The 26,878-nt window shown below is 45.0% G+C and overlaps 1 protein-coding gene and 2 pseudogenes across 2 annotated transcripts in view; 2 read left to right on the forward strand and 1 right to left on the reverse strand.

The window, feature by feature from the left end:
• Window positions 1–26,878, forward strand: part of SLC16A7 (solute carrier family 16 member 7) — a 132,996-nt gene that overhangs the window by 42,817 nt on the left and 63,301 nt on the right. The gene's annotated exons all lie outside the window — the stretch shown is intronic.
• On the forward strand, window positions 5,926–6,045 carry LOC136657819 (5S ribosomal RNA; annotated as a pseudogene).
• LOC136657920 (5S ribosomal RNA) lies at window positions 21,957–22,075 on the reverse strand (annotated as a pseudogene).

Consider the following 26,878-nt stretch of genomic DNA (forward strand, 5'->3'; position numbering starts at 1 on the left):
TTGACAGCACTGGAGGAGGGGCAAGAATGTTTTGTTGTCATGGTTGTTCCTTCTCCCATGGATAAATCCCCAGATTGGAGTGAACATGTGGTTGCAAATCCCACATTGGTTGACACTTACAGATGTGACTCATGGATAACATTTCTGACAGATGTACTGGAAGTTTTGATCTGGGCTTCAGCGAAGGGATTTTTGATGTTTGAATCAGTTCATAATGAAGAAAGCAATTCCAATGGTATCGGCCGTTTGGGTCCAGGACCCACTAGTGGGTTGTGACCCAATTTGTGGTGGTTTGCATAACTGACTGCAGATTAGACTATGTGCATCAAGGGTTAAACAAGCTGCTACTGGGGGGGGAGGGGATGTCACTGCTGCCCAATCACCATTCTAGCCATACCTCTTGGCATTTATAAATCAGTCTTCTAGGGCCTCTAAAAAGTATGAGAACCACTGAGCTTTAAATGTTAACATAATGTTAACACATAACGTTAACACTGGCACACCAGTGTGCCGGAGCACTCTGGTTAAAAATCACTGGTCTATGCCATTTTTTTTCCAGTCTACAAAAGCTTGCCTGTTAAGGCCATCTGGAATTAATCCTTGCTTGCCACGGAAGGTGGCTATTTGCCACCGGGATACAAGTTCCATTATATATTTAGAACAGTGCCGGACATCCCCAGCCCCATGCCCCAGGGCAAAAGGTCCACAATGGTGTCCCCCCCGGGATGCTGCCACCTCCTTTTATACAAATTCACCCCCCCCCACTTACCAGGAGCACGCAAAGCGTCACGCAACTCCAGGATGCATCAGGGAAGCCTCCTGAAGCTTCCCCAACACTTTAAACTGTGCTTCCGGCAAACCAGAAGCACAGTTTCCAACTGCGTCAGGAGCCTCAGGGAGGCTTCTGCATGGTCCTAGAGGCGTGCGAGGCTCTTACGGGGCATTTTCCCCATCAAGTGAATGGTAGGTCTGCCACTGATTTAGGGTAGTGATTTTCAACCTTTTCACCTCTTAGCACACTGACACCATGCAAAAATGGTCAAGGAACACCATCAGTTTTTGGACAATTTACAAGGCATACTGCACTGCTAACCAGAGACTCACATTGTCCAGTGACCCTACTAACATATGACCCACCCTCCAAACTCCCACGGTACATCTGCAGACCATTTGAGGCACACCAATGTGCTACAGCACACTGGTTGAAAATCACTGATTTAGGGCATAATGCCCATTTCAAACAACACTCAGGGAGTAGTCATGCCCAACTCTACCCAGTTTTTCCACTTGTTTCAACATGTACTTTGAATATAGGAATTTGGAAGGGTTCTAAACTGTGCTGCCTAGTGCGAAACGTCTTTACAAGAATGGGTTGCTCATAGATACGTGCTGTGAGCTAGCACACTTCATTGTGGGGAAAAACCCACAGTAGTATGATTTTAAAGTGATAGAGTTTGCTTAAATGCATATTGTACAAAGTTGATTATTTAAAATTTAATTAGCAAAATGGGAAATAAAGCTTTTGGAACTGAGAAAATCTAAGGAAAGTTCTTTGCATAAACTATTTAATCTGTTTTTCCAGGGTTTCTGATTATTAGCGAAAGATACTAACAATGAATACCGTTTGCAGAAATCTTGCCTGCTGGTACATGTCTCTCTCTTCTCAGGCATTCAGTGCCATTCCTATTTAAATACTGCATTTGCCCCCAATGATCCCATGCTATCTACTTCTGACTTGGCAGGGATGATTTAAATGAGCAGCATGTACATAACATCTGGTTGTGAAGGGGAGCTGAATAACTTTGTGCAACAGAGGCATGAAATGGAAATGGCAAACAAGTGTACATAATTTGGGGCTCAAGGGCCCAGTTTTCCTCAGCCAATCTGGCTTGGCCAACAGACAAGAACAGAGGCAGCTTGAGACGTGTTAATGTGGTCAAATGTAATCAGCTTCAAAGTGAAAGCTAGAGCTCATTTAAACAATAGTCAAGCACTGTTGGAAGACAGCAATGTTGGTTCCCATATAATCAAACTGTTCAGAATGGAACAGTGTTTTACTAACAGTGACAGCTTCACCTGGGGTATACCTGAACTTTTGAGAAAATGCAGCAACTTTCCTCAGGCAGAGGAAGTGGATGCCAGGAAGTACAAGATATGCACTGCTGAGTTCTTACAATGGTTCCAGTTGTTTTAAATGGCAACTTTCATTGGGGAAAGCAAGTAGGTCATTCTTTACACTGAGAGAAACTTAGGCTTAAAAATAAGAGCGAGAAACCACAGAGGGACTTCTTAGCACACTACCTTGGAAAGGCAGCTGGTGTCCCATTTTTAAAGGTCTCCAGTTAACAGTCTTTGTGTTTTCTACCTACAACGATGAAATTGCAATATAGAAATCCCACCTAGAGTTTCTATAGGTCAGCAGTTTTCAACCTTTGTCTGTTGCCTTGTGTGCTCCCTGGGGCATATGGTGGGCCACTGTAACATACAGGAAGCTGGATTAGATGGACCTTTGGCCTGATCCAGCAGGGCTCTTCTTATGTTCATGGCATACTGACAAGGCACTGAACTTATCAAGGCATGCCATAAGTTTTTTGACAGTTGCCACGGCACACATGCTGTTGGCAGGGGGCTCACATCCCCCAATGGCCCAACTAATAAATGACCCTCCCAAAAAGCTTCAGTGGCACACCTGCAGACCATTCACAGCACACTGGTTGAAAATCAGTGCTATAGGCCCAAAGTCTGTCCTTTCTCTGCCTTGTCTCAGAATTTCTTGGCCACAAGGTATCATTTTTGTTCTGTTATCTCCTTTTCTAGAACAGAGATTCTGTCATTGGTGCATTCAAGGAAGGGAACTGATGCAGATTCTCACCCAGCAATGAATCCTCTTAACTGTTGGAGTAGTGGAGGGGTGCCCTCCCCCCAATACTGAATAAGCTAATGTGGAGTATAAGAGCATCCATGTAACATTTTAATCTCACCCCCTGCACCTGTCTTTTGAGATGGAAGAATAATGTGACTGCGAGCGTAATGTGAGTGCTGAGTACCTTATTTGTGTGGTGGAAAAGAGTGTGTATTCAATCTTCCACCATGCAAAGAGGATCAGTGGCTGAGTGAATGGATGAATTGACCCAGTTTTTAATTATCCATGATCCTATTTTAACTCTGCCTGAACATCTACTTTATAAGAAAGCTGTAATAGACCCTTGGATTCAAGTCTCTGCTTAGTCGCAAAGCTTACTGATTGATCATGGAATAGTGTCTCTCTGTTGTCTTGAACTACTTCACATAATTGTTCTGAAGATGGAGGGGAAACCATGTATGTCACCTTGAGCTCCAAGGAGGAAGGGAGGGATTTAACGTAGTAAACATTCATCTCCTTCGCCCTGCAACCATTAAAAAAAACCACAAAACTGAGAATCAGTTCAAACATGACTCAGGGATTTTCCCCTTCCAAACGTATTTCCTTGACACACTCGTTCTTTGAAAAGGAACCTGGCAGGTTTGAGACCTGCTTCTTATGTTATTTTCAAATCTACCGGCTTCTACTTGTAAGTCACTCCTATGGTGGAAGGGGAGTGATTGTGTAACCCAAGTGACGTGAATGTAGGTAACTCAGGTGACTCGGGTAACTTAACTCCCGTCTGACAACTTGAACTGTTGTGTACTTATTCCCCAGGAGAAACAGCATGCAAGGCAGAATTTTTCAGCCAGCTTGTTGGGGTAGTTCTGAGCTTGTAAAAGTACAGCACTGTGAAAACAACAGTATTGTATTGAAAAACTTGGTCTTTGGCCTATTACCTAAAAAAACCCATAGTATCAGTGGAGCCTCTTTATCCACAGGGGTTCCATTCCTGGACCCCCTGAGAATACTGAAAACCACAGATACCAAAAGCCCACCTTTGCTCCGAATGCAACCAGCGCCATTCTGAGCCTCAGAGAGTCCACAAACCACTGTGCATGGCCTCTCCAAGGCTCAGAAACCCACCCGTATAATTTTTTTGATGACTTCCAGTTTACTGGAAGTCGTCAAACAAAATCTCCAGGCAGCACTCTGAGCACAGTGATGCACAGCCTCTCTAAGGGTCAGAAAACCTTCCAGACACTGTACCAGTCTGTCTGGGAGGTCTGTAGGGAGGGCGATCTAGGGGTTTGACATCTGCAAATCCAAAATGCTGAATCCACAGATGAAGAGGCTTCACCTGTACAGTATATTTGAAAGTTGGTAGCAGTATATGTTATCTCTTTACCACTGGTTCTTGAGAACCCCTGATATTAATTTGTTGAATAGAGCTCAATTCAGTCTCTTAATGCAAGCCTGCAGCATGGTTGTTCCACCACCCAGGGAAGAAGGAAGAAATCTGAAGGTTGGGTTCTGCTTAAGCCTACAGTGCACAATTAATTCACCAAATATGATACAGAGAGCACAGACTACAAAGTAGGGCTCTCAGAGCCTGCCAAGGGGGCACGTCTCCAAGGAGCAGCATCTGTTGCTGCTGACAAGAGTAGGGGCTTCTGTGGCATGCTGGACTGTTGGAAAAGAGGATGGGGCTTGACACAGGATCACGAGGGCTATTGGAACTGCTTCCTCATGCTGGCAGAAGAAGTTGAAGAGGGTGGGTGTTAAGACGGGATTTGAGAGACAGGTGACTTTTCACTGGAAACTGCTACAACTGTAGTATCAGGTGCCTTTGCTTATGGGGGGAGGGAACGGGACATTCTCTGCACCATGTAACCAAAAGGGGAAGGGAATGAGTTGCCTGCGAAGGACTGCAAACTGTGCCCTTGTACAGAACCTTTGTCATCTGTGACTTTCACGGGATATCTTTCAGCGTCCCGCACAGTTGCTACAATAATAGGTCTGTGATGGAAACCCGAAGCTGTGTTTGTCACATGCTTTCAAGCAGGAAAAAATGTACCTCGGCTTTGACATGGTGTCACATGACATCTTTCTTTTATCTGGATGTAACTGGCTGAGGGTGACTCAGCCAGGTACTGGAGCAGCAGACTTTTCGTCCTTGCCAGTGTTTTCTTTTCTCTCCCCCCCCCTCTTTTTAAATGGTCCATTAGTTATTCTTTAAAAGCAGTTAGCGAAGTGTTTTGTATGTGATAATGTACCCTGACACAGAGGCCTGTGATTCTTTCCAGGAAGAGAAAAATGCTCCAACTCAAATGTGGCTCCCTTTTTAAAAAATTTCTTTCAGCTGCACCTGAAGTGTTGCCTTCCAATTCAATTGCTCCTGAAAGTTCCAGCAGTCTTGTGCAGGTATTATGCTTGCCACATAAGCAGACTGAATCATACCTGCTAGTCTTGTTCCTCCCATGCTGACATATAGCTGGCCATGTTGCTCTCTGGTCATGCCTCCCAAGATCAAGCAGTGGGGTGAATGTTTACCTGATTCCAGCAGGCGTGTTCCTTTATTCTCCGTGTTCTGGTTCTTTCCAAATTGGAAAAAAAAAGTTATCCGTGTGTGTGTGTGTGTGTGTGTGTGTGTCTATAGGAAAGTTGCTCGCACCACCCCAAGAGTCTATAAATAAGTTTTTTTTAAAACAAAAGCTTGTGTGGGATTAAAACCACAGGAAAACATTTTGTATAGGAAAGACCGTGTGAGCTCATTTCGAGCATAAGGGGAGTGGTAGGATGTCAAACCCGTGGCATTCCTTATGAACAGTTAAGAACAATAACCCTCCCAGAACATACATGTCATTTCATTCTTGATTGGAATGTCTGTGAGAGCCTTTGTTTGGCACAGATCCCAGCCTAACCCTTTCCAAAGTCTTGTTATCTGTTCCAAATTCACACTGCTTAGTAGAGGGAAAGTAGAGCAGACCCCTCCCCCCTTTTCTTTGTATACCTTGCATGTATACTGCATGGCTTGCGCCAGGCTGCCATCTTGTTCATGGCATGTTGCAGTGATTAGTGTGATCTTGAGCAACTGTTACCCTGCACATGCCCGATCTCGTCTGATCTTGGAAGCTAAGCAGGGTAAGGCCTGGTTAGTACTTGGATGGGAGACCGCCTGGGAATACCGGGTGCTGTAGGCTTATACCATAGTCTTTCGAGGCTGAAGGTTGCCAACCAAACAATGAGCTGTGAGGCTTAAGCTGTAAAGCTTCAAGAAACTAACAGGGCTGGGCTGCAGCTGAAACCTGATTCAATGCTGCTTGGTGACTGTTTTTAAAAGGGGAGTAGGGAAAATAACTTCGATAAAATCCAGGAGAGTCCGGAATGGGACATGGATTTCATGAAGAGCCTCTCACTTTCCCCCATAGTTCAAGTACTGGCAGAAAATGGGCAGAGCTCACTTCTACCATGTTCCTAAATGTAGTTGGAGAACACAAGCTGTGTTGGGTCGTGACCACAAATATAACACCAGCCCTTGCCAACTGGCTAAGGGCCTCGGTGTTGTGCCAAACTGCTGGCATGGGGATGTGTGAGTTGTCTTCTTCCTGGGGGCAGTCTCAGGCTCTTGTGATAGACATTCAGTGCTTTGGTTGCCATGGCCCAGGGACCGGATCCGACATCTGCGCGGATCTACCTGCCCGGTGAGCAAACCTTTTGGTTCTGCTCAGGTCCTGCGTGTTGTCCAACATCTGCCCTGACATCCTGTTGCGTTGCATTCTGGGATGCCAAGCAGATGACACAACTGCCCACAGCATCCCTGTCCTCCAAACTGGGAGGACATCATGCATGCCCGAGCAGAATGCTCAGATGCAATCCGGACAGGGACTGCATTCCGGGCGCAGTTTGAGCAGCGCTGAAGTAAATAATGAAATTGTAGGAAGTCAAAGAGAGCACCCACTGTTTCCCTGCCTTCACACAAGGATGTTTCCCCTGGGCCAAGAATCCTTGCTCGGGAGGAAGGGAAACTCTGGAAGCCACTCATAGATTTTTAGGAAAGCACTTGGCTGCTCATAATTGCAATGTGTTCTTCCGCCCCTGCAAATAGGGAAAAGGCATGTTCTGCCCTCTTTTGCCAGTGGCTAGCAAATAGGACTCTAGTTCTGCTTTGCAGCTGACAGAGAAGAGGGTCAGAACAGTGCACTAACTGCATAAGATGTCATTTCCAATCCCTCTGCTGTGACCTCCAATATCCATTCCTGCTGCATCTGTACAGGAAATGTGAAGTAGAACAGTCTGGAGACATTCTTGCCGCAATGGATGAGGAAGGAGGACTGAAGGCCTATAGCAGGCTCAGCACAAGAGGCACCTGTCTGTTGACCTAGAACCGCTAAGGCTGCAATCCTAACCTCACTTTCCTGGGAGTAAGTCCCATTGAACACAATAGGACTTACTTCTGAGTAGACCCGGTTAGGATTGTGCCCTAAGTTAGTCGGATCTGCATTCAGGGGAGATGAGAACTCTGCACTTACACATGCAAATGCAACCCTTCCCATCATGACTTAGTTTTTCTTACTGTGTAGCTGAAGCAGGAATAGATCTCCAAGCCCCTCCAAATTCAAAAGTGGAACAACTGTAGTACTTTCGTTTATATGTTGTCTAATCCAGGTTAGTTAAACCCAGGTTAGTTTGACTCCGTATCACCTCTTGCATTGTCTCTTCAAATAATTGAAGTATTGCTATGGTTTTGAATCAACACTGGATCTCTTCTACCCAATATGAAGAAATTATCTGAAATACTTGTGAAAAATCAGGTTTTCTCTCGACCTTTTTAAAGTTCCTCTTTGGTTTTTATTTCATACTTTTTTCAGTCTTCATAAAAGGGGGAGAATGGGAACACTCCTATAATTATATAAATTTTTGTGATCACTCTTCCTTTGAACACTGAGACTTGGAGATTGGCACAGACTGCTTTCTTTTGTACATCGAAGGTGATGCATGCATGTTTAAAAACAGACTATAAACTCCATCTTAATGTATAAGATTATACAAGAAGCACTGTTACTTCTGTGAACTTTTAAGGAAATAATGAACCGTTCTGTGAGCTAAAACAAAACAGAGCAGAACAAATCCACATCAAAACCACTTAGGTAAAAAAAATGCCATTATTTATTCTAAGCCATAATTTCTGTGTCTTATCATAAAATACCTAACCCAATCTTGCTTAAATACAACCCTGAACATTGCATGACTTAACACGTAGAATTCAAGTGAATGCAGAGTCAGTGAGGGTGAACAGAGATTAGTCACAAGGATACGAAGGTGACCTTGTTCAGCTGTGGCGTCAGATATTTTATCTCACTTGTCCGCTGAGTTCCCCAGTTGTATCGCTAAGTTGCTAGCACAGATATTAAATATAAAGAACCCTGTTCAAAATGAGGGGTGTGTGACAAGAACACTGAACTCTGTGGATGGGAGATGTAATTAAAGGTTCAGAAAAACATATTTATGCAGCTAGCATTCTGAGGTGTCACATTTTTCTGCATAAGTGATGTCTCTTTTTTTCTTCTTCAAAAGTACTGATAATTCATTCTGCCATTCAAAACAGACCTATTTCCCCTTCTCTTCCCCTTCATTTAAACACAGAGGTATAAATGTTGCAGATGGGGAGAGGCACTGCTTAAATTAGAAGACAAAAATGCTAGACCGTTGGGTCATATCAGGCCTCCACCATCTTCATCTGACTCCATGTAATTTCACAGCGGTCTCTTCGTACACCAGATTAAGTACATTTTTATTTTTATTTTTTCATGTTTCACGTTTTTTATACTGTCCTTCCTCCAAGGAACTCAGGGTTCCTTCCCTCCTTCGGTCCTCACTCAATCCTGTGTGGTAGGTGGGGCTAAGCAATAGTGACTGGCCCAAGGTCTTGTAGGAAGCTTCAGGGTTGAGAGGAATTTGAACCTGGGTCTTCCAGGTCTAAGAGCCGAATCCTGAGCTTGGCACGCCAGCTCACTGCCAGCGCTCACTGTCGCAAACGTGCCATAAGGCACATTTGCGGGCTGCAGCACCAGTGCTCTGCCGGTGCTATCCCAGTGCTGGTCAGCACTGGGCTAGCGCTGGGCGAGTACCAGAGGTCCGCCGCTTGGAGGTCACCTGGACTGCTGAGCAGTGGAGAGGTAGGTGGAGGCATGGGGGGAGGTGGGGAGGGGGTGTTCCAGGGAGGGGGGAGGCAGAGGGAGGATGGGGAGAGGGCGGGGAGGAGGCATTCTGGAAGGAGGGAGCAGGAGGGAGGTAGGACCAGTGGAGCTTCGCTCCACCAGATCCAGAGCCTCACCACCCAACACTCTTGAGGCTCTTGATTCTATGCCGACCTTTGGGTCACCATCAAATTGAGTAGCTCCATTGCTGCTCTGGTGTGCAGCATATGGGAACCAAAGTGTGTGGTCTACTCAAGGCTTTTTTCCTTCTCTCTTCTGTTAGGGAAGAAGATAGGTGCGTGTGCTGTGAGTTGTAGTGTCTCCTTTATTCCTTACAAAAAATACAAATTGCATCAGCCCTTGCATCTCTCTTTCTGTCCAATTAGCAGAGCTGAAGGGATGCAAAAGGAAGAGAGCAGAAAACAAGAAATGTGTAAACTGCAATAAGCAATAAGCTCTGGAAATAAGGAGGAAAGGAGGAGACACCCTGGGGTTGCTGGGAAAAGTAAAGAGTATAGTGGAAGGAGGGGTTGAAAGGGTGGTGGGGAGGGCTAGTTGGAAAAGGGCAGTCATTTGCCAAACCACATATTGGCTTGGTCATGATCCAGCTTCTTCCTGATTTTTTAAATAAGATGTCAGGTTGTGTCTGAGACAATATGAGATGAACAGCAGTGCATTCACCCTTCTCTGGCTATGATGGATACATACCTGTGACAGATGAGCCATCTTTTATTCTGCTCCATTTCATCAGAAACATGAGGTGGTGTCAGGAGTGAACAGATATATTTTTCTCCAAATTGGTTGTAATTTTGCTACCAATTCCAAATGAGGAAAAAAAAAATCCCTCATTCCTGGCTTAAGATCCTGTCAAATGGAAAAGGTTGCAGAGGGAAGGAAAGAAAGAACTGCATCTCCTGCGGCATTTCCTCCAAACCATCTGTGAGCCACATGGCTCTGGTCACCTGAGCAGCGCTCTGGCTCAGGTTATCGCAAGAGACTTGGTGCAAGGTTTACCCTGATAAATAAATTGATGAATGGGTTCACGTTTGAGTTTAAGATCCTTAATGAATGAGTAAGTCTACACTATGGTACATTGTAGTAACAGGTGAATCTTCCCAGGTAGCCTCTGAATTGTGATTGTAATGAACAAACTGTTCCAAAATACTCTTTAAACACCCCCCCCCCCAATTCTAAGTCTGCTTCCCCTTGTAATACCACTGGAAGCACCACAGGATTCAACCCTTCCCCAGTCTCCCCACAATACCCAACCTCTCACCTCTACACTGTAGGTGCCTTCTCTTTCCCCTACTTCCAATGCCTGGCACACAACAATGACTGTATGTCAGACACAAGCTGTGCTGGGAAATTTGGTTTTTATTATATTTTCCCCAGTGCTATGACCCAATAGGATCATTAAAAGTCTTATTTCTCCTTTTTTTTTGTATGCAAAAGATGCGGGGAGTCTGGATTTCGAGGACTTGTTCACAAAACAAGAAACTATGGTTTCCCAATAAGTCAAAACCAGGCCTTTGCTTTTCTCATAAAATGAACATTGTATTCCAAATGCTATAAGAGGAGTCAGCAGTGTTTTGGCTTCAGACAGTGGCATATGAAAAAACCAACACTTCAAAATATGCAGATATTCTTGTTTATTGATAATTGTTAGATCTAATCCAATCAATATGCTGGAATAAACAGAGAGCCACTTTATAGGGAGATGTGACTGTACTTGCACAAAAGCCCAAACCTAGGCATGCCTACTCATAAGTAAATCTTATTGTAGTTGAAGGAACTTTCTCCCAGCTGTGAATATGATTGCAGCCTAATTCAAATACCACACAAAGCAGTCCACTGGCTTTTTCTAATCTACTTCACTGCCTGCAGAATGAAAATGTATAGTGATCTGCTTTACAGTATTGTCTTGGAGAATCAGTGAGAAAATATATATATATATATTTGTGCCTACTCTGGGTTGACTACCCTGTTTTGTTAACCGACAGTGGATTAAACAAACATCAGTATCCAATTCTTGGGCAAAATGGGAAACTGTGATTCATTCTAAACTACAAACAAAAGATTCAGATCTCCTTTCTTTGTATGCAAAGGAAAAAAAGAAGGGGAGTATCTGAGCCTGAAATCCAAGACTGCTCATTCTAAGCCTTAGTTAAGCTTTTCATTTGCACCAAACTTGTAAAAGTTTGAAATGGTTTTAAAATAAAGGGTTTCTTTGCTTACCAGTGCCCAGATAGTTGCCTCCTGTCACCTTTACCCCACAAACCAATGGATCATATTAAAAAAAAAAAATGATAGTCATGATTAAGTACCATTGCAGTCAGTGGAACTAGTCATGGTTAATGCAAGTCCCATTAATGGAAATGGGAATCTGTTATAACTAGCTTTCTTTGCATACAAACCACTTTTTTTTCTTGGCATGGGGAGCCTTGATAAATGTATTAACATTCAAAGTGTTTCAAAGACGTGATCCCTGCGACAGTCCATCTCATTCAGCAGTAATCAGCTCAAAGCTTCTATAGAGAGGTTCCGTAGTAGGGCATGTGTTTTCCTACCAGCGAGCTGCATTCTTAGGCATACAAAATCTGAAAACAGACATCCCATTTAGTTCTCAAGGCTGATAGCTATCAATATATCGGTATTCAGTGTAAGAAAAATGTTAAAATAGAAACATAGTATGTGTCTTACAACCCAGTCCTATCAGGTCTGGCCAGCAGCAGAACATGCATTCTGCAACTGGCTACTGCTGAAAAAGTACCATAAAGCACTTTCTGGCAGTGCACTTAGTACTGTGCTGCCAGGATACTGCTAGGAAGGCTGGAGCCTTCTCGTGTGCATCTCCAGCTCTCCTGCCGCCAGTGGGGAAGGTGGGAGGGGACGGAGAGTGTGGGGAGTGAGCACAACTGGGCAGGGACCTGTGAAATGGGGCAGAGAAGTTGTGGGAAGGGGTGGGTCCAGCAGCAATGATGTGCAGCAGATCCTATCCCCTCTGGCAGCATCCTCCCTGCTCCCTTTCTCTCCTTGAACTTGCTAGCGCAGGTCCAAGGAGATCTGCTGTGGAGTAGGAGGCTTGTGGAGGCGTAAGGGGATTTTTATATCTCCTTTTATCTCTGAAACCTCCCGATCTCCTTCCCCCTCAAGCTGGATACAACATGCCTGTTTTTGACATAGCTGGAGGGGAAAGATAGGATTGGGCAAACAGAAATGATGCCAAAGATATTGGCATTAAAATTTGGTGTTGGCAACAGTACTAGAGCATTTGGTTGTCCCACCAAAACAGATCACAATGTGCAGGCAAGATTGCTCTTCCCAGTGCTGCCTAACATTTTTGGGTCTTAAGTAACAGTCCCATCCCAAAATGAGCAGATGTTTGCTAAAAGGCAGACAAGTTGGCACCTGCAATGTGGTGTTCTTTATGGAACCGTTTCAAGATCCCTTTCCTCACATCCAAGATTTAAAGAGCTCATTATAAAACTCTTGTTTCAGCAGGATGTTCACAGCTAGGATTAAGCAGGTGTGGCTGAAGTGTAATCAATTTTAGTATAATATTGAATTTCTTTTAATGAGTACTTCATTGTGGGTCTTTCCATTGTGCTGTATCTTGAAATGGTAGCTACAAGCTCTAAGAGCCTTAGAGCATTGGTTCCCAAACTGTGGATCCGGTGTGTAGGGACCCAGTTTTTGGGGTATCACAAAGGGCTGGGCAGAGCCTCCAATGTAAACACAAGTAATGACAAGATCAGATAACTAATTGCCACAAGCTTTAGGCTATTGAAAATCAGATAGCTGCTTAACTGTCCTACAAAGAGTTGATTTCCTGCAGTTCACAAGATAGCTGCTAACTTCCCTGCAAAGAACTGAGTTCCTGCAGTTTGCAAGGAATTGTGCTCCTGCACTTTGCAAACTTGTGTAAATATAGAGAGATAAAAGTCTTAGAGCCCAATCCTGTGCTCGGCAGCACGGGTTCGTGCCACCGAGCACTGTCGCAAACGTGCCGTAACGCACATTTGCGAGCCTCTCTGCCAGGCTCCCGCCCATGCTAGCCTCCCTAGCCAGCCAGTGCTGGGTTAGTGCGGGGCAGTCGTGTAGCCTCTGCGGCCTCATGGACCATTGAGTTGTGGGACGGTAAGGGGGAGCGGGGACAGGGTGGAGAGGAGGCGTTCCAGGGAGGGGGGAGGCCAGGGGGGGTGGAGAGAGGGCAGGAAGAGGCGTGACACGGAGGTGTGACGCAGGGAGGGGACGGGCTGGAGGTGTGCCTGGGAGAGGGAGGGAGGCGGGCCCACGGAGGCCCGCTCCGCAGGATACAAGGCGCTCATGGAGAGCTCGGCACCCTGCACGAGCGCCTTTACCTTACCGCCAACCTTTTGGTCAACGGTAAAGTGAGTAGCCCCATTGCAGGGCTGCTTCCCTTACCCGGGAGAAGGGGACAAAAGTCCTCTTCTCCAGAGGTGTCTCCCACGGTAGCACACAGGATCCAGCAGCAGCCATTCTCGGTGCTACCGAGAGAGTCATTTTAAAAAGTGGTTCCTAATGCTAAAAAGTTTTGAGAACCACTGCCCTGGAAACTGAAAAGGGAAAAGTATATCTGCAGCTTTTTTTGTGTATGTTCTGAAATCACTCCCATCCTTCCCATTTGAATACCTCTTTCCTAGATATGAAATATATTCTGTTACACTCCCTGCCCTTATGTGTCCTGACATGCCCTTGTCTGCACCTTCTTCTCCTGGGGCTGGAGGGGTTGCTTTCATTCCAAGCGTGGAAACTCAAGACTACGTTCTTAGACAGTATCCTCCGATCACTGGGGGACATTTATGTTTCAAGTGGTTGACCTTCCTTGCTGTGACATATTTGGGCGTGTGCAATCACGAGTAAGGACATCCCCTTGCAGAAGGTCTTGTATGGATAAACGGCATTTGAATGTTCCAGATATTTTTCCATTCTTGCTGTAACCCATACAACAAGGCAGAGTAATGAGTTACAGTTGTATTATAATCACTTCCTGAGCTGTAGGGGATGGGTGTTTCTTATTACATAAGGAGTTTTTTTTTTTTTAAAGACAATTAACTAGTTTAAACAAATGAAACACAGTATTTTCTTTATTTTCAGCCCACGCTTCTTCGAAGAAAATCACAGCAGCAGATACGTTCTTTAGCTTCCCATTTTATTCTTACAGCCAGTGGCGTAGCTAGAGGGCATGCAAAGCACTAAGTTTTGCAGGGAGCCTCACCTCAGCATGCAAGCCTCCCCTTCCCTTAGAGCCATTCCAGGCAGTGGGTGCAAAACTGTGGCTCTGAAGGGGAGGGGCTGTTTGCACACCCTGGTGAAGCTCCCTGCAAAACTTAGTGCTTTGCACCCTCTCTAACTACACGACTGCTTACAGCAATCTTGTGACATGGGTTAGGCTTAGAGATAGTAATGCTTATCATTTATATAGCACATGTATTAAAATGTGCAAAATGCTTCATGTGTATTAAGCCGCGTTTCTTGCAAAAGTTTTTATTTCTAACAGTTTAAGGCAGCCCTGACCGGTGTATTTGAGCGAGCAATTTCCTTATGGTTCTGTTTTTGTGTACCTTTATTTGTGGTTTTATATTTGTGATTGTATATTTATTATGTGTGATGCCAATAAAGGTTGTTGAAGTATTAAGCTCATGTAATCCTTACAAAATCCTGTAAGGCAAGTATTCCTATTTTTCATGATATCCTTCAGTTAGGGAGTTCAGGCTGTGAAGGAGTGACTTGCCTAAGGGCACTGAGTGAGTTCAGGAGAGATCCGAATTAGGGAGTTCCTGATTCACAGCTCAGTCTGTTAGCCATTCTATTGCACCAGTTCTCTGAGCAAGGAGGTGACTTTCACGGCTAAGCAGGGATTTCAACCCAGGTGCAAGTTTGAAACTCTGACCACTAGACGACACTGCCTTTCATCCAGGTAAGCTTTCTCTTGGTGACAGTGAGGAGCTTACTCTTTCATCTTCTGAAATGTTCCAGACAGCCCTGGATCTCCTAGGGACTGGAGCAGTTGCTATGCATTCTTCGACTTCCATTTTGGAGGTTTTCCAGACATTTGGTTCTTGTTATGCCGAATCCATTGCCAGTCCTCTTACGAAATTTTGTATTTTGTCTCACCCTTTGGCAATATCTTTTTTGTTTCCCTGTTAAAGATGTTTTGTTTCCCTATAGAGATCTGATAATCAGGCAGCAACACAGGAATTGGGAGAGATCTAACCACTTGTGCAAATGATTAGTTTTTTCAAGAAATCACCTCTCATTTGTAAGGTGTTAGCTATAGAGGATATTTGTGTGCTGATTTGCAGGGGGAGGAATCAATTATTGGAAAAGTACCCTTTTTTTACAGTTCTAAAATGGCAAAATGTGAGTCCTAGAAAAATGTTGTTGTTACACCCCCAACTACTGCTACTGCATCCTGAAGACTGTCAGGTGTTATTGTCAGAGTCAGTAACACCATTACTGACATGAGATACAGGCCCTTCCATTCTCATACTGATTTTGGTAGTGATTTTAAAAGTGCTTTCTTAAAGTAGAGCCAGAATGGTGTAGTGCAGAGGTTTTCAGACTGGGGCGTCGTGATGCCCCTGCCTGAAGGCCCTGGTCTCTTTGCCCTTAAGGGGTGGGGGCAGCCAGGAGGCACGGAGGAGGCAGCGGCGTGATCCTCTGGATCGCGCCATTCAGGGGGCTGCAGGGGCTTGACTGCATTTACCAGAGCATCCCCCAGCCTCCCGGGGGTGCAGAGAGCCCTGCACAAGCATCTGCAGGGCTTCCCGAGGCTTCCAAAGTGAACGTGGGGCGATCACGCCCTGCCTCTGCTAAGTGCAATCGCTCCACTTTCACTTCTGATGGGGCTGCAGCAGCGTCCTGGGGTTTCAGGGAGCCCTGCACAAGCCTCTGCAGGTCTCCCCAAGTCAGCAGCAGTGATCGCTCCACTTCCAGTTCTGTGGAGGCAGAGCGCAATTGCTCACTTTCACTGCTGCTGACCTGGGGAGACATGCAGAGGCTCGTGCAGAGCTCCCCACACCTCCAGGATGCTGCTGCAGGGACTGGTGAGTGCACCCCAGTCCCTGCAGCCCCCCTGAGTGGCACGATCCTGGGGATTGTGTTGCTGCCTTCCTCCCACCCCCCTGCCTCCCACCCCGGCCCCCGCAAGGACTTACTACAGGTTTCAAACTCCAGGAGAGTTTGCAAACCGCAGGTGTAGTGGTTTGTGAGGTGGACTAGAAGATCCAGGTTCAAATGTCTGCTCAGCCATGAAGCTTCATGGGTGACCTTGGGCCTGTCTCTCAGCCTCATACTTCTCAGGGTTGTGAGAACAAAAGGAGGTGAGGAATCATGTGTACCCTGAGCTCCTTTGAAGAAGGGCAGTATAAAAATGTGAAAAATTAAGAAAAAGGCAGTAACTGTTTAGTTGTTTTAATCTGCAGCAAAGGATAACAGTTTTTGTACCATACCATGGGAATGTCCAACTGCCTTTAAAAGTGCCCAGGATTTGCTGAATTTTGTTCATATATATGGCTCCCCACTTTCTATCTCAAAGATATTTTCCAAATGTAGCATCAAAACCTTTTCTGGCTTTGATTTGCACTCATACCATCATCCTTTAAAATAATCTTTTGTGGGACTCTAAGGACATTTTCTAGAGATGTGCAGGAATTCCTGAAAAAAATTCACCTGAGTTGCAAAAACTTGTTTGTCTTGAAAATTCTCAGATCCCCTCCCCGTGTGGGAGGAGCCCTAAAGATCTCTTCATGTCCTACATTTTTGAGATGTTGATGCCAACCCCAATTTTTGCATGAGATCTAAAGCTGCCCTTGCTGCACTTTAGTTTGTAATGAGAATGTAAACCTATGATGACCAAAATACATTTTTGAATTACAAATTTCTCTTGTTTGTTTTCTATTCTTCGAGAGCAACAATCAGACATTAACACAGGGTGGTAGAGGTTGTCTGTTGTGTACTGCTAACATGGATAGAGTATGCACTAATTAGTCTATTTTAATGATATTGCCTAATAGGTGTTCCTTTATCTGAGGTGGTCTTTTGCACAGTACATTTTGTAATCCCTTACAGTGGAAATCTGAAGGTTTGAAATTGCAGACAAAAGCTGATTAATGAAATATAAGACTTCCAAACAGTGCAGCTCTCCAACTCTGTTAATACATCGATCCTCCCACAAAGTAATTCTAGGGTGAAGAAAGATATATACCCCTGCTAATTGGGTAAGAGGCACTTTTTCAAGTGGGTGCTCCTTTTTTTAGCAGGGGGAGAGTAACTGGCCCACCTCACCCCAGCACTGTCTGTTCTAGTGGCTGTCTGCTGGTATTCATTTGCATCTTTTTAGATTGTGAGCCCTTTTGGGACAGGGAGCCATTTAGTTATTTGATTTTTCTCTGTAAACCGCTTTGTGAACTTTTAGTTGAAAAGCGGTATATAAATACTGTTAATAATAATAATAATAATAATAATAATAATAATAATAATAATAATAATAATAATAATATCATTTTTGAAAGACAATTGCAGGTGGGGTAGAAATGGTTTAGACATCCAAACACTGTGTTACCCATCATTTGTGTCCAGGGCACAGAACGCAACCGTTGTAATGCCAACCCATAATTTGGTGTTACATTTATGTAGTTAACAAATTTATGCCCCACTTTTCCAGGTTATTTTTTATGCATGGGTTCTCTGCAAACCATAGTTGCTGTTGTGTTTGAATGCTGCAAGCTATGGTTTACTTGAGCCCACAGATTGCTGCAAACCAGGATTATATCAAATGTCATTAATAATAATAACTAATAATAACTTTATTTTTACCCCACCTTTCTCCCCGAAGGGACTCAAGGCAGCTTACAACAGGTTAAAACAGATTAAAAACATAATTTAAAAGACAGATAAAAGTATATAACACATATCATAAAAACAGTAGTCAGATAAAAAGTAATCAGGTAAAAAGAGCATAGAGCAGCAAATCATAAAAGAATCAGGCCTGTAACCAAGTATTTAAAAAATATTAAAAGGTGTTGAAGATGTTAAAAAGGCTGAGAATTCAGAAGGCCTGTCTAAACAGAAGGGTCTTCAGGCCTCACCAAAAAGTCTCAAGAGAGGGAGCCATTCTTAAGTCAAGGGGAAGGGAATTCCATAGCGTTGGTGCCACTACTGAGAAGGCCCTATTTCTTGCCGCTGCCCCACGTACCTCCCTAGGCGGCGGCACTTGCAAAAAGGCCTTCTCTGATGACCTAAGAGGACGAGCCGGATTGTACGGGAGTAGGCGATCTCTAAGATACCCTGGCCCAGAGCAGTACAGGGCTTTAAAGGTCAAAACCAGCACCTTGAATTGGGCCCGGAAATGAATGGGCAGCCAGTGTAGCCCCCAGAGAAGCAGACTGACAGAGTCAAACTGCCTACCTCCAATAACCACACGGGCTGCCGCATTCTGCACTAGTTGCAGTTTCCAAACCGTCTTCAAGGGCAGCCCCACATAGAGCGCGTTACAGTAATCTAACCTCGATGTCACCATTACTCCCCATTTGTGTGAAAACTACTTCCAAACACTTTAGAACAGCAGTTCCCAAAGTACTCGGATGTTGGGACTGCTCTAAGTCATTGCGGGGAGGTGGGTGGGAGTAGGGGATTGGCCCCAATAGTGCTGCAGTTGATCGCGGTGCTGCGAGGACCCAGGGATATCCCCACTTACTTGGGGGCTTCCTGAAGCCTTCTAGGGGGTCCTGGAGCTTGCAGCCACCTCCACGATCCTCTCCACAGCTGCAAGGAGCTCAGATCTGCTCTCAGAGCTCACTTCTGATTTGCACAATCACAAAACACGTGTGAGCTCTGAGAGCAGAACAGAGCTCCTTGCAGCTGTGCAGAGGGTTGTGGAGGTGGCTGCAAGCCTCCGGGACCCCCTAGGAGGCTGCAGGACACCCTGAGGTACATGGGGATGTCCCTGGGTCCCCACAGCGCTGCGATCACTGAGGTGCAGTCAGGGACCCATTCCTGGGCCACTCCTCTTAAGGGGGAATGGTCCAGGTTTCTCTCCCAATGGTGGGTCATGGCCCACGACTTTAGGAACCACTGCTTTAGAATGCATACCTGTATTCACCATCTTGTCATATGTGAAGCCTTTTCTTCCTCTTTTTTACCATCTAACCCCTCACAGCCGAATCGTATTCTCCCCTCCATCATAGCTACACCAAACTGGCAAACGCTGCATTCCATAGGGGTAGGTGAGCCAGGAGGCTCCAGCAGGGAAAGGGGTTGCTCACTCCTTCATAACCACACTACCTGCAGGATTAACATTACCAAGAGGTTACTCAGGCAAGGAACCCCAAACAACAACAGTCAGGGGCAGGCAAAAAAACAACAACAAAAAACTGACCATCCACAGCCAATATGGTGAACAGAAAAATTCCTACATGGCCCTGAACAGTGACTAGCTAAACCTAGACTGTTCAAAGGGTGGGTGGGTTAGTGTCAGCATGCGACCAGCATGCAGAGAGGAAGGGAGCTGGGGGTAGGCTGCTTAAATGTGCTCAAGTCCCGCTGCCACTCCAAATGCCACAAATTCTTCCCCCAGGAGAAGATCTTGTTTTCCTGGGCAGGCCAAACCTCCAAACTCAGTTTTAGCAGCTCGGGATTGGTGGAAGCATTTAGAATACTTTTCCTTTAAAAGCCTACCATTCAAAAAAGTGTGTCCTACACATTCTGAAGTTCTAACAAAGGCTGATTTTGGTAACTTCAGACTACTCTGCCAGGGAGCTTTCAGTCACAGTGATTGAAGATGGGACCCAAGTAGCAATTAAAAATGCTTACTGTTGGAAATTTGATTTCACTTATATCCAAAACCCTATAATTGTGCAAATACAAATGTTTGTGTCAGAAGAGGTATCATAGATGTTGGCAATCTTCAGTCTCGAAAGACTGTGGTATCGCGCTCTGAATGGTGGTTCTGGAACAGCGTGGAACAGTGACAATCCCTTCCACACTGGGAGCAAGTGCAGTCTGTCCCTGGTCTGTCTCCCTGGCTATGGGCCTTCCTTCTTTGCCTCTTTGCCTCAGACTGGTGGCCAAGTGTCTCTTCAAACTGGGAAAGGCCATGCTGCACAGCCTGCCTCCAAGCGGGCTGCACAGAGGCCAAGGTTTCCCACTTGTTGAGGTCCACTCCTAAGACCTTCAGATCCCTCTTGCAGATGTCCTTGTATCGCAACTGTGGTCTACCTGTAGGGCGCTTTCCTTGCACGAGTTCTCCATAGAGGAGATCCTTTGGAATCTGGCCGTCATCCATTCTCACGACATGACCAAGCCAATGCAGGCGTCTCTGTTTCAGCAGTGCATACATGCTAGGGATGCTAGCAGCAACTGTTACCCTGCAGATGCCTGATCTTGTCTGATCTTGGAAGCTAAGCAGGGTCAGGCCTGGTTAGTACTTAGATGGGAGACCGCCTGGGAATACTGAGTGCTGTAGGCTTATACCATAGTCTTTTGAGACTGAAGGTTTCCAACCATCATAGATGGGCACATAACATTTCTGCTTTTTTGATGTCATATGATCAAGCAGTTATGTAAATCTTCAAATACTCTAGTAAATATTTTTAAAAATGCAACTAGAGTCCATCTGTCCAGTTTAGCATCTACTGACAAGGAAAGTGAGATAGTTTCCTTACCACCACAAGAGGCAATATTTCTGTCTAACTGGTAGAACAGTAAATGCTGATAATTATCCTTAGTTATTAGCGAACTACTTAATTAGAGAATCATAATTACTACATATGTTTGGAAAACAAGGTCTTGTTTTTGGCTTTGCAAACAGAAATTCATGTAGTTAATGCAACAATAACATGAACTCAGAACAAACTAAAGGAATATTAGTTCAGACATCAAATCTGTGGGAGAGGCGACCCAGGTCAGAACTGTGGCGTAACCTGTGAGGCTGGTCTTTAACCAAGAAAAACCAAGGACATCGGGGCCCAGTTCAATGGAGAGATAGCAATTTTGAGGTCACCACAAAGAAAATGAGCAGAGAGCATTGTTTTCTCAGCACCCCTTGTGTCTGGAATTGGTTCATAACAGGAGTGGCCAGTTCTGATGATGTATCCAAATGGCCCAAGCCATCACACAATGAGGGTTGTGTGCATGCGTACACCCCACTTCCTTCCCAGCGTTCTGTTCTTCTTTGCATGAACATGCCATAAATCAGGAGTGGCCAAACTTACTTAACGTAAGAGCCACATACAATGAAGTTCAGATGTTTGAGAGCTGCAGGGGAGATGGTTGAGAACCCGCGATATTTAACAAGCATTGAAATTCTTACATATATTTACTCACCACAAACATTAAACATACGTTTTAATCCAGTGGGCTCTCAGTTTATGCCCAGTAAATAATTGCAATGCTTGAAAGTTATTTATTTAGCTTTTATATTAATAGTGATGCTAAAAGGAGCTCAGCCAACGTACTTCCAAGAGCCATACCTTATATGCCAAAGAGCTGCATGTGGCTCCCGAGCTGCGGTTTGGCTACCCATGCAGTGAATGATGTGGCATGTATCATACCTGATGTGTGGAGAGCGTTTCAGATTAATTCCCCCCCCCACACACACACACAATTATGCAGCTGAAGGATGGTGCACCAAGAAGGGGATGCAGGATGTATTTCATTTCACGATGAGTGACTTTGGTCAAATGTGTCGTCCAAACCAGCTTGAGGATTTTCTGCACCTCAAGAACAGCCCCACTGGATCAGACCATAGGCCCATCTAGTCCAGCTTCCTGTATCTCACAGTGGCCCACCAAATGCCCCAGGGAGCACACCAGATAACAAGAGACCTGCATCCTGGTGCCCTCCCTTGCATCTGGCATTCTGAGATAGCCCATTTCTAAAATCAGGAATAAAGCCTACAGCACTTGGTATTCCCAGGCAGTCTCCCATCCAAGTACTAATCCGGCCTGACCCTGCTTAGCTTCAGAGATCAGACAACATCGGGCGCATTCAGGGTAGTATGGCCAGACACACCCTGTTTCCAATCTCGCCAAGAATTGCACAAAGTAACCCTCTGAGCATAGGCTTTTGGAAACCCTTTCTGTGCAGCCCAAATTCAAAAATCACACAAATGCAGAGTTCAAGCCTGAAACTGGGGGAGGGTGGGATTTCTGGAACAGCATGAAGGTATTAAAGGAAGGTATAGAAGATGTGCTGTTTTTGTTGTAATAAGAAGAAAAGCCATAAATGTTGAGCAGAAAATATTCCTGAAAATTGACAGCACAGGGTATGTTTGTTTATTTGCTTGATTGTTGTGGTTGGATTGATAAAGTGGCTTTGATTATCCACTTGGAATTAACTAAGCGAGTTAAAGTTTAATCCTACAGAACATTCAAGGCAAGAGCTTAAACGCACATGCAGACATCTGAACCTAACTACAGAATCTTTGCACACGCTTGTCTCTGGAATTGAAACAGTGGCCTCCAGTGAACAAGCCTTATCTCAGGCCTTGAATCAAAGTGTCATTTGAGACAGTGAGGCACTTTTCAAAAGAGAACGGCTTTCTCCTAAATTTCAGCGGTGATCTCTTTGTCCCTTTCATTCTTTCACATATCACACGCACAGTACTGTACGCATACTGTTACAAATGTATCTAAAAACATAGGGATTTTTCATAGTGTTCGGTATTCAGTGTGAAAGCTGCAGCGTTGAAGAGTGCAGGCCATGGTTCAGAAAGGCTCCAAAATCTGCCCCTTGTGCAAATGAAGAGCTCAAGCCTGTGCATGCCTGCTTAGAAGTAAATCCATTATATTCAGTGGAGCTTACTCCCAGGAAAATGTAGATAGGATTGTAGCCTTAAAGCCCAATTGTGAGTTGCCTGGAGTGTGGGGCTGCAGCGGCGCTGAAAATGGCTGCTACTGCATCCTGCGTGCTCCAGGCAGCTGTCGCCTCCTCCTCAGGAGACTTTCATCCCCCTTCCCCCAGGTAAACTACGTAACCCCACAATGGGGCTACTTGATTCTATGGCGATTCAAAGGTTGGCGTAGAATCAAGAGCCTCCATGTCGTGCATGCAGACTCTTGTTCCAGTGGAGTGGAGCTCCACCAGTTCCACCTCCATCCCGCTCCGCTACCTCCCCCTGGAATGCCTCCTCCCCACCCTCTCCCCGTCCTCCTTCCGCCTCCCCCTGCCCTGGAACGGCCCCTCCCCACCTCCCCCCATGCCCCCACCTACCTCTCTGCTGCTCGGCGGTCCACTCAACTGCCGAGCGGTGAAGCTTCAGTGCTAGCCCAGTGTCGACCAGCACTAGGCGCTAGGGCCCACAAACATGCCTTATGGCACAATTGCGACAATGCATGCCGACGGTAAGTCAGCATACACTCCTTAGGATTGGGCCTTACTTATTTGCTTGTGGTTGCAGACTTCCTGATGCTGTTCCTTAGTCTCACTGGTTCTTTGCTAACTGCAGAATGGAAGCAAGGAACAGGCACAGGAAGTGAGGCTGAGAACTGAAAAGAACATGGCGCTTATTATAGAGTCCAAAGAGCGGAGCTCAGCAGGGACACCTACGATAATTCTTGAGAGTCCTCCTGGGGCAGAATACCTACAATACAAATACTGAGAAGATGAGAGCTAACAAGACATCTTGCCATATATGAGGGACAACAGATTGTTTGTGCAGAGTGCTCCTGTTGCGCACCAAGTGCCCTTTCACTATGGTTCCCAACGTTCTCCTTTGAGAGGTCAGAAAGGTATAGCCCCATGCTGTGCATGTCTTCTCATGTGCTCTCCCGGGTAGGGGCTTTAGTACTGGTGTTGGTGTGGTGTCATTGGCTGCCAAATATAGTCTGCATCTTGTGCTCCATTGGAGAAAGTGGACAGGGTAGGGGGAGTGGCAGAAAATGCCATTTTATGCTGTTTTCCCCTTCTCCATTGTTTCTTAGCAGGTTACTCCTACCTCTACTAGCTCTGTCATTGATGTAGCATTGGGCTGTATCTATTGCTTGTCAATGGGGTTATTATATGATGTACATCAGCTCCTTCTCATTCTTACATTGCTCCTGTGTCATGCCCCAATCTCCTCCTTGCTTTATCTTCACCAGTAGAATACTCATGGCATCCGAGTGACATCCGATCTAGATTGACGTGGTATTTTTCCAGAGGCATGCCAGTATCTGTAGTACATTCATTGGTGGTTGGATGGATGCATCCAATGTCTTCTACATCCTGCCTTCTACAATGGCAAGGTGGTTGTTGTGCCCACATATGTGATGATACATTGAGATACACATCTCAAGAATAAGATTGGGTCTCATGTAGTCTTGGACAAGTCATTATTTCTCTAGGGCTGCAGTCCTATACCTACTTTTTCCTAGGTGTAAACCTTATTGAGCACAATGGGAATTACTTCTGAGTAGGGATGCCTACAATGGGAATTACTTCTGAGTAGAGATTGTGCTGTAGTCTACTTCACGGAATTTGTGTGCTGTTACAACTTAGCCTGAGTCCTTGAGATAAGATGAAAAAGAAAGAACAGGTGGACCTCTTATTCAAAAAAAAATTTTTTTCTTTAAAGACTGACCTTTGGTAGTAATTTAAAATAAATCCATGAAAGTTGGGGTCTGTTTATCTAAACAGGTATCTGAATGACACTAGAGAAAAACATGACTCATGCCTTTTTGTTACTGATCTGATTAAGTTTCTCTCCTGAAACAGACAACAAAGTCATTGCACAGATTGATGTTCTTCTTGTCCTATGTTCCAATAGAATTTACTCTTGATTTATTACACTTCCACCTACATATGACTCACCTGGTTTCTTGTGCAATCACTTTCACAGGCTGCTCCTCTGCTAATTTGAAACCTAAAAATGTTGGGCGCACAATGAGCCAAATTTAAGCATTTTTTTTCCATTGATGCCCAATACTCCGTTGGAAATCAGTGGAAGTTCAAAAGTGCTTGACATTGGCTGGATCATGACCATAGTTTACAGATGCCTCTATTTACCCTTGTTTTTTATTTCTATCCCTTCATAAGTGCAAAAATATTTCACAGCACAATACTGTTCATTGGCTCTGCAGCTGCTGCGCTGGCCTCGAGTGTCACAAAAGTGCCAGCTGGCACACATTTGCAGTGAAAAGGCCTACACCCGCCTGCCCGCTGGTCCTGCATCCTGACTGCTGGCTGCTGGTGGAGGTGACTGCCCTGCCAAGTGGCACAGGGGGAATCAGGGAGTGGACATTTCAGGGCAGGTGAGGACAGAACAGGGCAGATCAGACCTGGGAGGGGATGGAAGCAGTAACAGAGGCCTCCACAATATCCTATTCTGCCTCTTGGGCCTGAACACCCTAAACCGGGCTGTTCAGATCTGCACTAGGGATTTAGCTGGCACAGATCTGAGTAGCCCATTGGGCAGGCTGGAGTGTTACTTGGGATAAGGGGGAAAATATCCCCTTACCCCAAGGTGATCTCCAGTCTACTCCTTACCTGTGCTGGATATAGCATAGGCCGTGCAGCTTAGCTGTGCCAGCACAGTTTAGTATTAGGTTGTCTGTCTTTGGATTTCCATACATTTTCCTCATCTCAAGTTATCTTTCTAACAAAAATTGTGTTATAATGCTGTTTGCTTGTGATGATGGAGAAATGTGAAACTATTTACCAGTTGTGTGTGTGTGTGTGTGTGTCCAACTGGCAGGAGTCTGTTGCCATCTAGTGGGACTAGATTACCTCAAATCCAGACAGAGGTTGGCTGTGAATTGAGCTAATAGAGATCAATAAAAGCTACATTTCATGCTCCTCCATGTTAAAAATGGGGCTTAGGCGAAGAATGTGTGGAATGTTCTGCTTGTAATCAGGTAGTCTAAAAGCATTCTATCTTTTTTATGTTATTCTGTGCCAAGAACAACAAGTACCTTCCAAAATAGAAAAGCCGCAGTGATGTAGGATTGACACCTTTACTAACACCACCCAACATCAAACAGAAGTTCAACAATTTAGAGTAGAATTAAACTTCCTGCCAAGTGAATGTTAGCGGCATCCATCAAACAGATTTCTTTGGGGTGATTTTTCTCTCTTCTAGGTTTGTTCCTAGAGGAGAACCTGCCTAGATATCAAGTGACATCTCCTTTGCTCTCTTGTAACTCTCACTTGGTTGATGGTCTCCTTTACAGCTATTAAAGATCTTGCCACTTTTCTCCAGCACAAAGGCTGCAGCATTAAAATGACAGAGCTATTATTCATTCTCAGAAGGTGTTGGTGGAGCCTTAGCAGTGATTTTGCAGTAATTAAGAACAAGAACATCCGCAAACAAAAGTGGATACTTCAAGTTCAAACTGTGCTTGCACAGTTCACACATGATTCGGTGGCACTGTGCACCAGTATAGTGCCTTGAGAAGTCACCAGTTCCTTCTAGAACTCCCTTTTTGAAAGGTCTGGTAAACCTAGGTGGGTCCTGACAGAGTGTCACTTTAAAAAGTGGGACCTGGTCCCAAAAAGTTTGGGAACCACTGTTCTACTTGATCCTGCCCTTCTACCTACGTTTCTTTTACCATCTTGAACAATCAGAATGGACTTTGGTGTCACTATATGAAACAGCCATCAGATGGACGTGCTTTTAAGCATACGCCATACCTATTATGGTTTGTGAGTAGTGGGCTTGTCAGTATGGAAACAGGGACAGAGACAAACTTCAGTGAAACATAATGCTGAAATTTTTGTGCTCTGCATGTGCACATATACCCCAATCTTATCAAAAGACTCCAGCTTGGAAGTATGAAGCTTAGGTGAGAGTGGAGGGCCTAGAAAGGCCATTCATGAAGTTACGAATTTTCTGTTC

Source organism: Tiliqua scincoides, chromosome 7 (genome assembly GCF_035046505.1).
Source record: "Tiliqua scincoides isolate rTilSci1 chromosome 7, rTilSci1.hap2, whole genome shotgun sequence".
In the NCBI taxonomy this organism is placed as follows: Eukaryota; Metazoa; Chordata; class Lepidosauria; order Squamata; family Scincidae; genus Tiliqua; species Tiliqua scincoides.